Source organism: Heterodontus francisci, chromosome 10 (assembly GCF_036365525.1).
Source record: "Heterodontus francisci isolate sHetFra1 chromosome 10, sHetFra1.hap1, whole genome shotgun sequence".
Taxonomy (NCBI): domain Eukaryota; kingdom Metazoa; phylum Chordata; class Chondrichthyes; order Heterodontiformes; family Heterodontidae; genus Heterodontus; species Heterodontus francisci.
The window spans coordinates 52,136,860-52,151,238 of record NC_090380.1 but is presented as its reverse complement, the minus strand read 5'-3'; positions in this window follow the sequence as shown (position 1 = coordinate 52,151,238).

The window sequence follows — 14,379 nt, the reverse complement described above, 5'->3', positions numbered from 1 at the left end:
ATGTCTCCAGACCTCTTGTACCTTCTTGCCCAGCCATTGCGACACAGAGCTCACAGAGTTTGCGATGGTAAGCAGGTTTGTGCACATCTCCAGCATCCACTGGGTGGTATGCTGAATGTGGCTATCCAAGAGGGTCAGCATTCTCACAATGGAGGAAGTCATGTGCGCACACACCAGAGACATGGCTGTAGTCATGGCCTGGATGGACTCCTCCATGATCTGCGCATGGGTGCGCGTAGCCTCTGGCAGTTCCACCAGATGTTCAAGCACCTCACGCTGCAGCTCCAGCATCTGCCACCTTGTTGATGAGTCCATATAACCATAGAAATATAGAAACTCCAGAGGCATGTTAACAGCCTGAAGCTGAACATTGCTGGGCCCTCCCACAGTTCTCCGAATATGAGTGGCCTCAACTGTCACTGCTTTTGTCAGCTGCTCAGGTGCATCTGTGCTGTCCTCACCGGATTGTGATCCCGTTACTAACTGTGTTCAACAGTCCACTGACATGTGATTATCTGTGCTGGTGGAGGCTGCAGAAGAATGATGTAACAGTGCACCCTCTGAGGTTTCCTCCTCCTCCTCGGAGGTTGGGGACTGTCGCTCAGGCTCAGTGGCTCGCCGCTTTTGTCCATGACATGCAAGATAGATAAGACTGATGAGAGGGCTAGGTGCTTTTCAACACTCCCTCCTAACTACTCATCACCTGGAGCTCTGTGTGAGCAATGGTGCACACTGGGCACTATGCTTTGTGCTTACCAGAGTTTCTCTTGTACCCATCCTTTAGGTTACTCACTCTCTCAGGACTCCACACTCATCTTATCATCCGTGATTGCCTTGCCTACCTCCATTTCTCCCTGCTCCAGCACCTCCATAGGTGTGAGGATGGCCATATAGGGCACACTGCCTCTGGTTCTTGACATTTCCCTTGTGCTGTGAGCTCTCTTCTGCAAGCACATAAATTTCCATGGTTACTCACCCATCAACGAGATGCATGACTCCTCTGTTGGTGGAAGCCTGATTGTCCAACATAGTACCACAGGCATGCCTCCTGCATGTGGCCAATCAGCACAGGCTGTGCAGGAGTTATCTCTGCCTTACTAGTGTCCTGCACAGAGAGACTAACATCCATCTGAAAGCTAATGCTGATGCCTGGGCAACTTCACTAACTGTGTAGGCAGCCCCTTCTTTAATCTCGTATTCACGTTCAGTTACATTTAAGGCTGCAAGCTTAATGTTATGCGCTGCACTTACCTTGCTAGAATGCATCAGGTCATTGACACTCTTTCGGCACTGCAGCCAAGTATGAAGGACAACCCACAGCTGCTGACCTCCTCTGCTATCGCCACACAGGCCCACTTGTTTGCCAAGCTCCGTTCCCTTATAGCCTGGAGGAGTACTTCCAGGGAGGCATCGTTGAATCTTGGAGTGACCCTTGATCAAGCTTCAGCCATGTCTTCACTTTGTCCTGCTGCCAGGGCTCTCTCACTGCTTCCACCAGGTCTCCTGCATTATCATGTCCTGCTGGCTGTCTTTTAAATTTGGTGCCAGTGTTTCAGGATATGGAACTTACATCCGCCCTTGCTGCCACAGTGCCTGTCGCCCCTGCCCACCGATCCTTAACTGGCCAGTCCTGGCAATATAGCATGCGCAACTCTGCCCCCTGTCCGCATGGCCACGCCACCCGCTTTTAAGCTCCACTTGGGCAAATATGGTTAAAGGTATTACAAACAAAACCATGTTGTGCATTATATTTCAGCATTGGCTTATTCTCAGAAGTGTAGTACCTTAATCAAACACTTTTGGAGGCTATGGTTAACCCAAATTCTCAATATTTGCTTCAATATACTTGATGCATGGGATCACTATTAGAAAGACAACAAAATACAATTGCTCTTTGTATAAAGTTAAACATGGATTTGTTGCAACATTTTATTACAAATAGAGATTTCATGAAGAGGTCATTAAATGAAAACTTATATAATCTACTTAAACCTGCTGAAACAACCTGGAATAATAGTTGTTATGTTCAGGTGAGGAGGGGTTGAAGGGCACCCCTCTTTTCCCTCTCCTGGTTTGACCACAACATTTTCAACAATCCTAAAATTACAATCAAAGTCGGAAAATGGTAATAATTAATAACAGTTGTGTCTTTGCACGATAGTTAAAGGGTTTTTTGATTTTGCCTACAAATGTGATACTGCTTAAGACTTTGTTTATTGTCAATAACAAATTTACTACATTAAAAAGGACACCAAGTTCTGAATTTTTAATTATTGAGTTTGAGTCAGACATCTCACTTGGCATATCTTTTTATGGAGTTATCAACACTGAGAAAATATTAGAAGTGGCACTTAAAGAGACTAATATAATAGCATCACACTGAAATTACTTGCCTTTGCAAACAATCCTATGCATGCAGATATGCTATTGTCTGTTATCCACATATGTATGAACATGTCACAACGGTAAGCTGAAAGATCTGCTCCCAAGGTTTCCTTAATGCTCTTAGCTCTACATTCCAGTGAGCGACTGGTTTGCACTATAGCCACGAAGTGGGTTGCAATGGCAGTAATTGAAGGAAAGGATCACTCCCACTGGCAACTGTGCATGAATTGTTGGATTATTTGCCTAAATAATAAGTTGCTACATTTCAAAGTAATTCACTACATGTGAAGCATCTTGAGACTTTTCTGAGATGTTATACAATGGCAGGTCTTTCTTTCCTAATAAATATAAGCTGTTTCTGTTTTCTTTGAAAAATTGAAAATTCTCTAGTAGCAGATGCAATGATAATATTGTATTAGTGATTTTATTGCTGAATCCATTCCTCTGATTTGTGTAGCATTATATACACAAGATTGTGAATACTATATACAGGATAATGAATATATCAAAAAACATTGGAAACAATTAAAAAGTTACCATATTTTTCTTTACAACTTTTCATTTCTGTGCATATGACTATTACTTTGATGTCGCTCTTTTCTTATTCTGTTTGTCCTTTGTTTTTTTTTCTGGTTTGTTTTATTCTTTACTGAAGTTTGCTTTCGTTTTTCCATCTTTGGCTGTTTCCTTTTTCTCCCTCCCGTCCTAATTTAACGTTATTCTTAACATTTACTTTCTTTGGCTCCTCGAGACCCAACTGTAACAATGTCCTATAATCTGCTGATGTGATAGTAATCACAATGAGACGGAACAAACTGAAAACAATGAAGCACTACTTAAGCAAGTTTAGCTTGGATTATTGAACTGTATGGAATTGAATGAAAGAAAAAAGGGGGAGTGAAAAAGTAACACTGTGATGTAGTTACTTACTGATCATAGGCTGAATTTATTATAAAGTGTATTTTTGAATACTCAATGATTTTGATTTTTTTTTAAATTGTTGATTTTAGCCTGACTGATCGCTAATGCTTGTGGATTTTCTTTTAAAAGATTTTTGGGTCAGTGACTTTCTGTAACAAAATTTGTCTAAGGTATCCCCGGGACCTAGCCCCGCACTTGCATTTTTCTCTAGTTTCTCTCCTATCTTCTTCATCCCCCTTTCAAGATTATCCTGCCCATGACACCCAGCTGCTGCCCCCTTGACCCCATTCCCACTAAACTGTGAACACCCAAGTTCCATTTCTGGCCGCCACATTAGCTAATATTGTTATTGGTTCTTTATCGTCAGGTACTGTTCCCCTCCCCTTCAAATCTCCTGTCATCACCTCACTCCTCAAAGAAACTCCTTGATCATCCTTTTGTGCTTGCAAACTACTGCCCCATCTCCAACCTCCCTTTCCTCTTCAAAATTCTTGAATCTGCTGTTTAATTAATGTTTAAATCACTCCAATCAGGTTTTTGCCACTGCCATAGGATACAAACAGCTCTTATCAAAGTCACAAATGACATCCTATGTGACTGTGACCATGGTAAACTATCCCTCCCCATCCTTCTCAACCTGTCTGCAGCCTATGACACATCACACCATTTTCCTCCAATGTATCTCCACCGATGTCCAGCTGGGATCCATTCTTATCTAGCCAGTTGTATCCAGATAATCACCAGCTTGGCTTCTCTTTCTGCTCCCACATTGTTACTTTTGGAGTCCCCCAAGGATCTATCCTTGGCCCCTTCCTATTTCTCATCTACTTGCTGCCGCTAAGCAACAACATCCAAAAACACAATGTTAAGTTCACGTAAAGTGCTGCGATTGAAAATACAAGAACCTAGCCTGAAGAGTAATAAAAATAGACATTTCTTTTAAAAGAGTGGACAATGTGCTTCAAAAGACCTTGTATATTCAAACTGTCTACTGTCTGACAAGGACAGAAGAAAAAATTCCAAAGTTAAGAGGTGTCAATTAGACCACTCCTGAACCCATCAAGGGACATTTTTGAATTGAATGCCTTCTTCTGAATCAAAGAAGGTGTGAAGTAGCCACATCCTGGGCTATTGTCAGTCATCACAGAGAGCAAGATCTCTGTCTCCCAACAGAGGGGAAATGTGAGAGACTTTTAGCTTAAAAGTTAACTCTGTGGACCGAGAAAGAGAGAGACCCAGGTCAAAGCATCAGCAAAGCTTGTCCAGCAGAGAGCTGGGAGAAAATTAAGGAAGCCAAAAGGAAGGCGGCGTCTGTGAATTCTACATTTCAACTTGTGCAGCAGAGAACTGGAAGTAATCTCCTGTCTTCAAACTGAAATTTTAACCAACAGAGAAATCTGCAAATACCCCAGGCCTGCAACGAAAGAGAAATTGAACTCTGAGAAGATTCAACAGGTTTATCATGAAGACCGAAACCCTACCTCACTGAAAACCACTTACCCCTTTTCCCCTCTATGTCTCTTGTGTGTGAGTGTGTGTCTGCGTGTGTACAAGTGAATGCGTGAGTGGGTGCAGTTGCGGCAATTTCAGGATAAGGCATATTACTCAATAAATAATTAATCTTCTGTTTTATACCTGTCACTGTCTGTTTATTTGACAAATAAAACACAAAGGGGTTAAACCCTAATAACAAAAACACTTGCTGTGGTCAGGTGGGAGTTGAACAGTGGGGACCACCTAAACCCCTCACCATGAGGCCATAACAAACTGAGGGCTTGTCCAGGATCTGAACGACCATGCACACAAGTGATTTGAAAACGGGAGGAAAATTGACTTCTAAAATTGTGGAAAAGTAAGCAAACAGGTTTTCTTGTATTTTTTTTTTTCTCTACGGTGTTAGAAACAAAAGAGATGGCTATGTTTAATGCTAAGGAGTTTGTACAGCAGGGAGATATATCCCATAATAAGTTAAATAAATTAAGTATTGAAGATTTTAAAAGCTTAGCTACGGAGATGGGAATCACTTTCAAACAAAAAACAAAGGAACCTGAACTGGTGAAGAGTCTAGCTAACCATTCTAAACCTTCTCCTGAACCAGAAGAAGAATGCATGGAATCAGAGTCTAAAAAAAAATTCTAACTAGAATCTAGCAGATGAACAGGGAAGAAATACAGTTGTAAAGAGAGGAGATGCAGTTTCAGAAGGAAAAGGAAGAAAGGGAGTTTCAGCTTCAAAAGGAAAGGGAAGAAAGGGAGTTTGAGAGGGAGGAAGAAAAAAGAGAGGTAAAACAGTTTGAGTTAGCAAGACTGTAGACCCAAAATGAAAATACCAACAGTCACTCAAACCTTATTCTCAATTCAGAGCAAAACTTTGATGTACTGAAACACTCATGGTTAGTGCCAAAATTTAAGGAGGAGGAGCTTGAGTCATATTTTATCTCATTTAAGAAAATAGCTACCAGGCTAAAATGGCTGAAAGAATTTTGGACTCTCCTCTTAAAAGGTGAGTTCATGGGTACGGCCCATGAAGCTTTTTCTCTGTTATCTGAAGAAAGTTCCTCCGACTATGAACAAACTAAAACTGCAATTCTAAATGCATATGAGTTAGTACATAAAGACTGAGAGAATTTAGACACACCAGGAAAAGACCCACATAGACTTGCATTGAATTTGAACGAAGTAAAGATATGGCTTTCAATTGCTGGATATGATTTCTTAAGCTAGCACCCTCAAATGAATATTTGAGAGAGGTGATGTTGCTGGAAGAATTTAAAAATAGCATCCCAGTTAATATAAGAACCCACATCGAAGAACAAAGAGTTACAAGGGTAAGAGAAGCTGCAGATATGACCAATGACTATGAGTTAATACATAGACCCCTAATTCAGAATAAATTTGGGTCCAGTAACTCTGTATAGGCTACAGAGAGATAAAAGGAATGCAGATGAAGCTTGAAAGAAAAGGAGAGTAGGGAAGGAAAACCAGCTCAGTCCCCAACTTTTAAAAGAAAGAACCCAGGTGATAACCCAGTAGGAACATGCCCGACGTGTTTCCAGTGTGGCAAATCTGGGCATGCTCAGGCAAATTGTTAGTATTCCAAAAAAACAACAGGTGGTGCCTGCAGTCAAGCCAGTGTCCATAGCTATGAAAGTGTTAAGTATGTGTTCCAACAAAACCCAAGAACATAACACATACCAGAACTTATTACAAAAATGAAAAATGACTCCAGGCACCAGACAAAGAGATAATCATCCTCAGAGATACCGGTTGTTTTCAAACACTACTGGCACCCAAGTTCACAGAAATGCCACCTGAAAGCAGAACAAATACCATGGTATTGGTAAAAGGGCTTACTGGCAAATGGTTGAAGGTTCCATTAGTTAAGGTTTACCTCAAATCACACGCAGCTTCCACAGTGCGGACTGCGACACCGACCACTCCCTGGTGTGCAGCAAGGTTAGACTCAGACCAAAGAAGTTGCATCATTCCAAGCAGAAGGGCCACCCGCGCATCAACACGAGCAGAATTTCTCACCCACAGCTGTTACAAAAATTTCTAAATTCACTTGTAACAGCCCTTCAAAACACTCCCACAGGGGATGCTGAGACCAAGTGGGCCCACATCAGAGACGCCATCTATGAGTCAGCTTTGACCACCTACGGCAAAAGTGCGAAGAGAAATGCAGACTGGTTTCAATCTCATAATGAAGAGCTGGAACCTGTCATAGCCGCTAAGCGCATTGCACTTTTGAACTACAAGAAAGCCCCCAGCGATTTAACATCCGCAGCACTTAAAGCAGCCAGAAGTACTGCACAAAGAACAGCTAGGCGTTGCGCAAACGACTACTGGCAACACCTATGCAGTCATATTCAGCTGGCCTCAGACACCGGAAACATCAGAGGAATGTATGATGGCATGAAGAGAGCTCTTGGGCCAACCATCAAGAAGATCGCCCCCCTCAAATCTAAATCGGGGGACATAATCACTGACCAACGCAAACAGATAGACCGCTGGGTTGAGCACTACCTAGAACTGTACTCCAGGGAGAATGCTGTCACTGAGACTGCCCTCAATGCAGCCCAGCCTCTACCAGTCATGGATGAGCTGGACATACAGCCAACCAAATCGGAACTCAGTGATGCCATTGATTCTCTAGCCAGTGGAAAAGCCCCTGGGAAGGACAGCATTACCCCTGAAATAATCAAGAGTGCCAAGCCTGCTATACTCTCAGCACTACATGAACTGCTATGCCTGTGCTGGGACGAGGGAGCAGTACCCCAGGACATGCGCGATGCCAACATCATCACCCTCTATAAAAACAAAGGTGACCGCGGTGACTGCAACAACTACCGTGGAATCTCCCTGCTCAGCATAGTGGGGAAAGTCTTTGCTCGAGTCGCTCTGAACAGGCTCCAGAAGCTGGCCGAGCGCGTCTACCCTGAGGCACAGTGTGGCTTTCGTGCAGAGAGATCGACTATTGACATGCTGTTCTCCCTTCGTCAGATACAGGAGAAATGCCGTGAACAACAGATGCCCCTCTACATTGCTTTCATTGATCTCACCAAAGCCTTTGACCTCGTCAGCAGACGTGGTCTCTTCAGACTACTAGAAAAGATCGGATGTCCACCAAAGCTACTAAGTATCATCACCTCATTCCATGACAATATGAAAGGCACAATTCAACATGGTGGCTCCTCATCAGAGCCCTTTCCTATCCTGAGTGGTGTGAAACAGGGCTGTGTTCTCGCACCCACACTTTTTGGGATTTTCTTCTCCCTGCTGCTTTCACATGCGTTCAAATCCTCTGAAGAAGGAATTTTCCTCCACACAAGATCAGGGGGCAGGTTGTTCAACCTTGCCCGTCTAAGAGCGAAGTCCAAAGTACGGAAAGTCCTCATCAGAGAACTCCTCTTTGCTGACGATGCTGCTTTAACATCTCACACTGAAGAATGCCTGCAGAGTCTCATCGACAGGTTTGCGTCTGCCTGCAATGAATTTGGCCTAACCATCAGCCTCAAGAAAACGAACATCATGGGGCAGGATGTCAGAAATGCTCCATCCATCAATATTGGCGACCACGCTCTGGAAGTGGTTCAAGAGTTCACCTACCTCGGCTCAACTATCACCAGTAACCTGTCTCTAGATGCAGAAATCAACAAGCGCATGGGTAAGGCTTCCACTGCTATGTCCAGACTGGCCAAGAGAGTGTGGGAAAATGGCGCACTGACACGGAACACAAAAGTCCGAGTGTATCAGGCCTGTGTCCTCAGTACCTTGCTCTACGGCAGCGAGGCCTGGACAACGTATGCCAGCCAAGAGCGACGTCTCAATTCATTCCATCTTCGCTGCCTTCGGAGAATACTTGGCATCAGGTGGCAGGACTATATCTCCAACACAGAAGTCCTTGAAGCGGCGAACACCCCCAGCTTATACACACTACTGAGTCAGCGGCGCTTGAGATGGCTTGGCCATGTGAGCCGCATGGAAGATGGCAGGATCCCCAAAGACACATTGTACAGCGAGCTCGCCACTGGTATCAGACCCACCGGCCGTCCATGTCTCCGTTATAAAGACGTCTGCAAACGCGACATGAAATCGTGTGACATTGATCACAAGTCGTGGGAGTCAGTTGCCAGCATTCGCCAGAGCTGGCGGGCAGCCATAAAGACAGGGCTAAATTGTGGCGAGTCGAAGAGACTTAGTAGTTGGCAGGAAAAAAGACAGAGGCGCAAGGGGAGAGCCAACTGTGCAACAGCCCCAACAAACAAATTTCTCTGCAGCACCTGTGGAAGAGCCTGTCACTCCAGAATTGGCCTTTATAGCCACTCCAGGCGCTGCTTCACAAACCACTGACCACCTCCAGGCGCGTATCCATTGTCTCTCGAGATAAGGAGGCCCAAAAAAAAAAAGTTGGTCACCAGGGTAGTGACAGCCGGGATCATTCCAAGCTTACCAATGCTGTGGGAAGATATATTGCTATGCAATGACTTGTCAGGAAATACAGTATTGTACCCGGTGGGTCCAGGACAGCCCACGGAGACTGGAGATACTGATGGGAAAAAACAAAACTCTGCACAGCTGCAGAGGGCTGAGCAAGTCCCACAATCCCGCAGGGGCCGATAAGGTCAGTAAAGGTTAAAGAGGTTAAAGGATAGCCAGCAGAATTTTAAAAGGCCATGATGGAGTCTGAAGAATTTAAAGGAGCTGAGATAAAAACAGTAAAGGTTGAAGAAAAAAACACCAGAGTAATGGTTAGCTGAAACCTTATTTAAAGACTTAAATAAGGACAAGGAAAGTTCCCAAACAGGCAAACCAAGAGTGAGTGAGATGCCTCACCTAGCTGAAGTGCTACAGGGGAGTGCAGTGGAAGCTGGACAACCACCTGCAAGCAGTCGTGTCCCAGAGGACATGGGGCAGATTAGGGAAAAAACCCATGCCTGAAGTAAAAGGGAAGGTAAAATACCTTAAGGCAAGCAACACTTAAGAAAGCCACCAGACAACTAAAAGCGAGGTCTGTGTGGATGTGCCCACTGAAAAATCAAAGGGTCAGGTTCTGAATCCAAAGCTGACCAAATGCAGCAAAACTGATTCAGAACTCACTAAGGACAAAGTGCAGGAGGAGAACCCAGATGACTCACAGGGGCTAAAACATAATTTATCACCCACCATCACCCTAGAGGTAACAATTATCAATGTGTCAGAACCTGAACTATTAAACCCATTTGTTGTGGAAGCAGCAGTTAATGGGTTAAGTATTCTGCAGACAGTGAAATTTGAAAAAAACCAAGAACAATACAGTAATGGAAATTTGCATATTACAAGCCTTGGAACAGTAAAAGTGGGAACAGGGTGAAAAAAACAAATGTTCTAAACAATAGCTTTCCTGGGGCAAAAACTTCAATATCCAAAAAGGAAAATTCAATTATAATTGTGCCTCATCCAAAGAAAAGATTATGTAAAACTCAAACTTGAACAGGAAATGGCTGTTACAGACAATGCCAGCTATAGCAGTTGTGAGATTGAAGCGTGGGTGCCAAATGTGCAGTGGTGTGACACCAATACCTTCCTACTTTTTTTTTCTAAACCTAAAATCCAAGCATAAAAATGAAATGCAAGGAATTTCATTTCTTTCCCTTTTGGAGGAGGTGTTATGCTCATGTAAAGTGCAGCAATTGAAACTAGATGAACTCAACCTCAAGAGTAATAAAAATTGACATTTCTTTTAAAAAGATGGACAATGTGCTTCAAAATGGCCACCAAAGTTCAATAGATCTGGCCTTGCATATTCAAACTGTCTACTGTCTGACAAGGCCAGAAGGATACATTCCAAAGCATTCTGAACCCATTAAGGGACATTTCTGAATTGAATGGGTTATTCTGAAACAAAGAAGATGTGAAGTAGCCACATCCTGGGCCATTGTTGGTCACCACAGGTAGGAACATCTCAGTCTCCCAACAGAGGGGAGATGTGAGAGACTTTTAGCTTAAAAGGTAGCTCTCTGGAGAGAGAGAGAGAGAGAGAGAGAGGGACCCAGGACAAAGTATCAGAAAAGCTTGTCCAGTTGAGAGCTGGGAGAAAATCAAGCAAGACAAAAGGAAGGCACCCCACTGTGAATTCTACATTTCAACTTGTGCAGCAGAGAATTGAAAGTGATCTCCTTTTCACAAACTGAAATTTGAACCAACAGAGAAATCTGCAAACACCTCAGGCCTGCAACTAATGAGAAATTGACCTCTGAGAAGATTCAACCGGTTTATCCTGAACCCTGAAACCCTATCTCACTTCAAATCACTTAACTCTTTTTCTCTCTATCTGTCTCTTCTTCTGTGTGTGTGTGTGTCTGTGTCTGTGTGCATGTGCGTGTGAGTGAATGCGTGAGTAGGTGCAGTTGCGACAATTTCAGGATAAAGCATATTGCACAATAAATAATGAATCTTCTGTTATACAACTACAAGAAAACCTGTCGCTGTCTGTTTAGATTAGAGATACAGCACTGAAACAGGCCCTTCGGCCCACCGAGTCTGTGCCGAACATCAACCACCCATTTATACTAATCCTACACTAATCCCATATTCCTACCAAACATCCCCACCTGTCCCTATATTTCCCTACCACCTACCTATACTAGTGACAATTTATAATGGCCAATTTACCTATCAACCTGCAAGTCTTTTGGCTTGTGGGAGGAAACCGGAGCACCCGGAGAAAACCCACGCAGACACAGGGAGAACTTGCAAACTCCACACAGGCAGTACCCAGAATCGAACCCGGGTCCCTGGAGCTGTGAGGCTGCGGTGCTAACCACTGCGCCACTGTGCCGCCCAGTTTTATTTGACTAATAAAACACAAAGGGGTTAAAACTCTGAAACAAAAACACTTGCTGTGGTCAGGTAGGAGCTGAACAGTGGGGACCACAGAAATCCCTCACATATGACTGTAACAATAACATCTATGCTGACCCAGCTCCACCTCACCACCACCACCACCTCTCTCTCTATCTCTCCACTGAATCTAAATTGTCAGACTACTCATCTGGCATCCAGTACTGGATGAACAGAAATTTCCTCCAACTAAATATTGGGAACACCTAAGCTATTGTCTTCAGCCCCTGCCACAAACTCCGTTCTCTAGCCACTGACTCCTTCTCTCTCCCTGGGAAGTGTATAAGGCTGAATCACACTGTTCGCCAAATTGGTGTTGTATTTGACCCCGAGATGAGCTTCCAATCACAAATCCATGCCATCACTATGTTACAGCCATGTGGTGTGACATGGGTGGTTCCCTACTGTTCAACTCCCCACCTGACTGCAGCAAGTATATTTGTATTAAGAGTTCAGCCGCTTGGGGTTTAATTTTTCAAATAAACAGACAGCAACAGGTTTTCTTGTGGGTTTTAAAAACAGAAAGTCAATTGTTTATTGATCAATATGCTTTATCCTGAAATTGTCGTGGTAGGTGGATTTTAGTGAGAGAGAAGTGTTATAATAAACCTGTTGAATTCTCTTGAGACTCAAGTTCTAGAGATGGCCTGAGATGATTGTAGATTACTTTCTTGATTGAAGGTTCTGTCGAAGATGATGAGTCACTTCTAGCTCCCTCTGCTGTATAATATAGATGCCAGATTTTTTCAGCAGGGCATGTGCTTTCTGGATGGCTGGAAAGCCAGCTGTTACAAGTAGCTTCACCTTCTGAGTCAGTCTCTCTCTCTCCCTGGCTGTCTTTATGTTTAAGGTAAACCTGTGTCACCTCTCACCTCCTGTTAGGAGACACTCTCATTTCTTACCCATGGTGATCACACAATGGCCCAGGCTACTTCACACCTCCTTTGTTTTAGAAGAAGACATTCAATTCTGGAATTTTTAGGATAGGTGTAAGATCAGTTTCATTAATGCCTTTTGGCTTGGAAGATTTGTCCTTTGTCTTTGTCAGAATGTTTGAGTACACAAAAGGCTAATCCCCCCTTTCTTTGGTGGCCATTTTGGACATTGTTCACTTTTAAAAATAAAGGTTCATTTTTAAAGACCAAGTCTGTTTTTTCATTAATCTTCAGGGTTAGTCCGTGAATGTTGTATCATCGCAGTTCCGATGTGCATGACAACTAAGATTACCTATTTCCACCTCTGTACCATTACCCAACTTCCCCCCTGTCTTAGCTCATCTGCTGCTGAAACCCTCATTTATACCTTAGTTACCTAATAGTCTGGACCATTCCAACACACTCCTGGCCACCCTCCTGTTGTGTTTGATTGCCCAGTTAATATTTGCTCTATGCTGTGTTTGTAAGACTGCTCACTCTGCTGTCAGTCAACCCTGAGGGGGAATGGTTCCAAAAGTGAAACTGAGAAAGATCCAGGCAGCCAGCTTGAATAAAGCTCCCACACACAGAAATTGTGAGTCTAGTTTTTTCATGCTTGTGGTACGAAACATAACATCTGGTGACGAAGATGGCGAGTTATTTAAATTTACCAGTCCCAGTTACTTTCCTGTCATCGCTGGGAGATCCTCCCATTTCATAGCACAAATGACTTTCTGGGTTTGAAACCTACTTGCTTGCTATGGGTATGGATGGTACAGATGTAACAGCAACCTGTAAGGAGGTGATACTCTTAGAGCAGATGGCCAAGTTATATTCCAGCAGCTAACGGATGATACATCTATATTCGATAATTGGGTAAGTGCTCTCGAGAAATACTTTGGCCTGAAGAAAAGTGTGATGATTGAATGATATCTGCTCTACCAGAGATGCCAGGGAAATGGTAAGCTCATAAAACAATATGTAGCAGCGCTGTGTCAATTGACTTCTGCATGCAAATTTTGCAATCATGAACTAATCAGTAACCGACTTATTGAGAAAACTCATGGAGGATGATGGTTTGACTTTGGAAAGGGCTACGATCTTGGCCATCCAAATCAAATCCGTCATGTTAGATTTGAACATGTTACACAAAAATACACCTTCAGGCTCATTGTCGCAGACACAGCTTGCCCAATCAGCTCGAATGCAAGGGTTGCGGACAAAGAGACCTCAGCAGCTTCATCAACACTTGCCTCATCATGATCAGGCACCCTCAAAAACATGTCCAAATTGTGGAGGTACCCGTGGATTCAAAATACAATGTCCGGTATGGAGGCAAAAGTGCAACTCATACTCAAACATGAATCACTTTGCAAAGCCATGCAGGTCATTGAAGAAGAGGACTTCACCATTTCGACACATGGAAGAACCTATTCCTGACAGTGAAATATGGTATGTGTGTATGATCACAGACAGTAAAGCACCCAGTCCCACATATGGGGGTCACTTCAAGGATTGCACAGTCATGATCGCTGGCATTTCAGTGTCGCTCCTCATTGATGTGGGTACGAAAGTATCCATATTGAGTGAAGGCCTCTACCATCGTTATTTTTCGCAACTTTCTCTCACTCTAGCAACAGACACGATTCAATGATGACTCAATTACCCCAGTCTTCGGAACAATCATAGTTCCAGTGCACTACAAAAATGTCAACCTAGACATTTTCATGTTCTGTGGCCAAAGGCAAGAGCCTCATGGGGGTAAACCTGTTTGATAA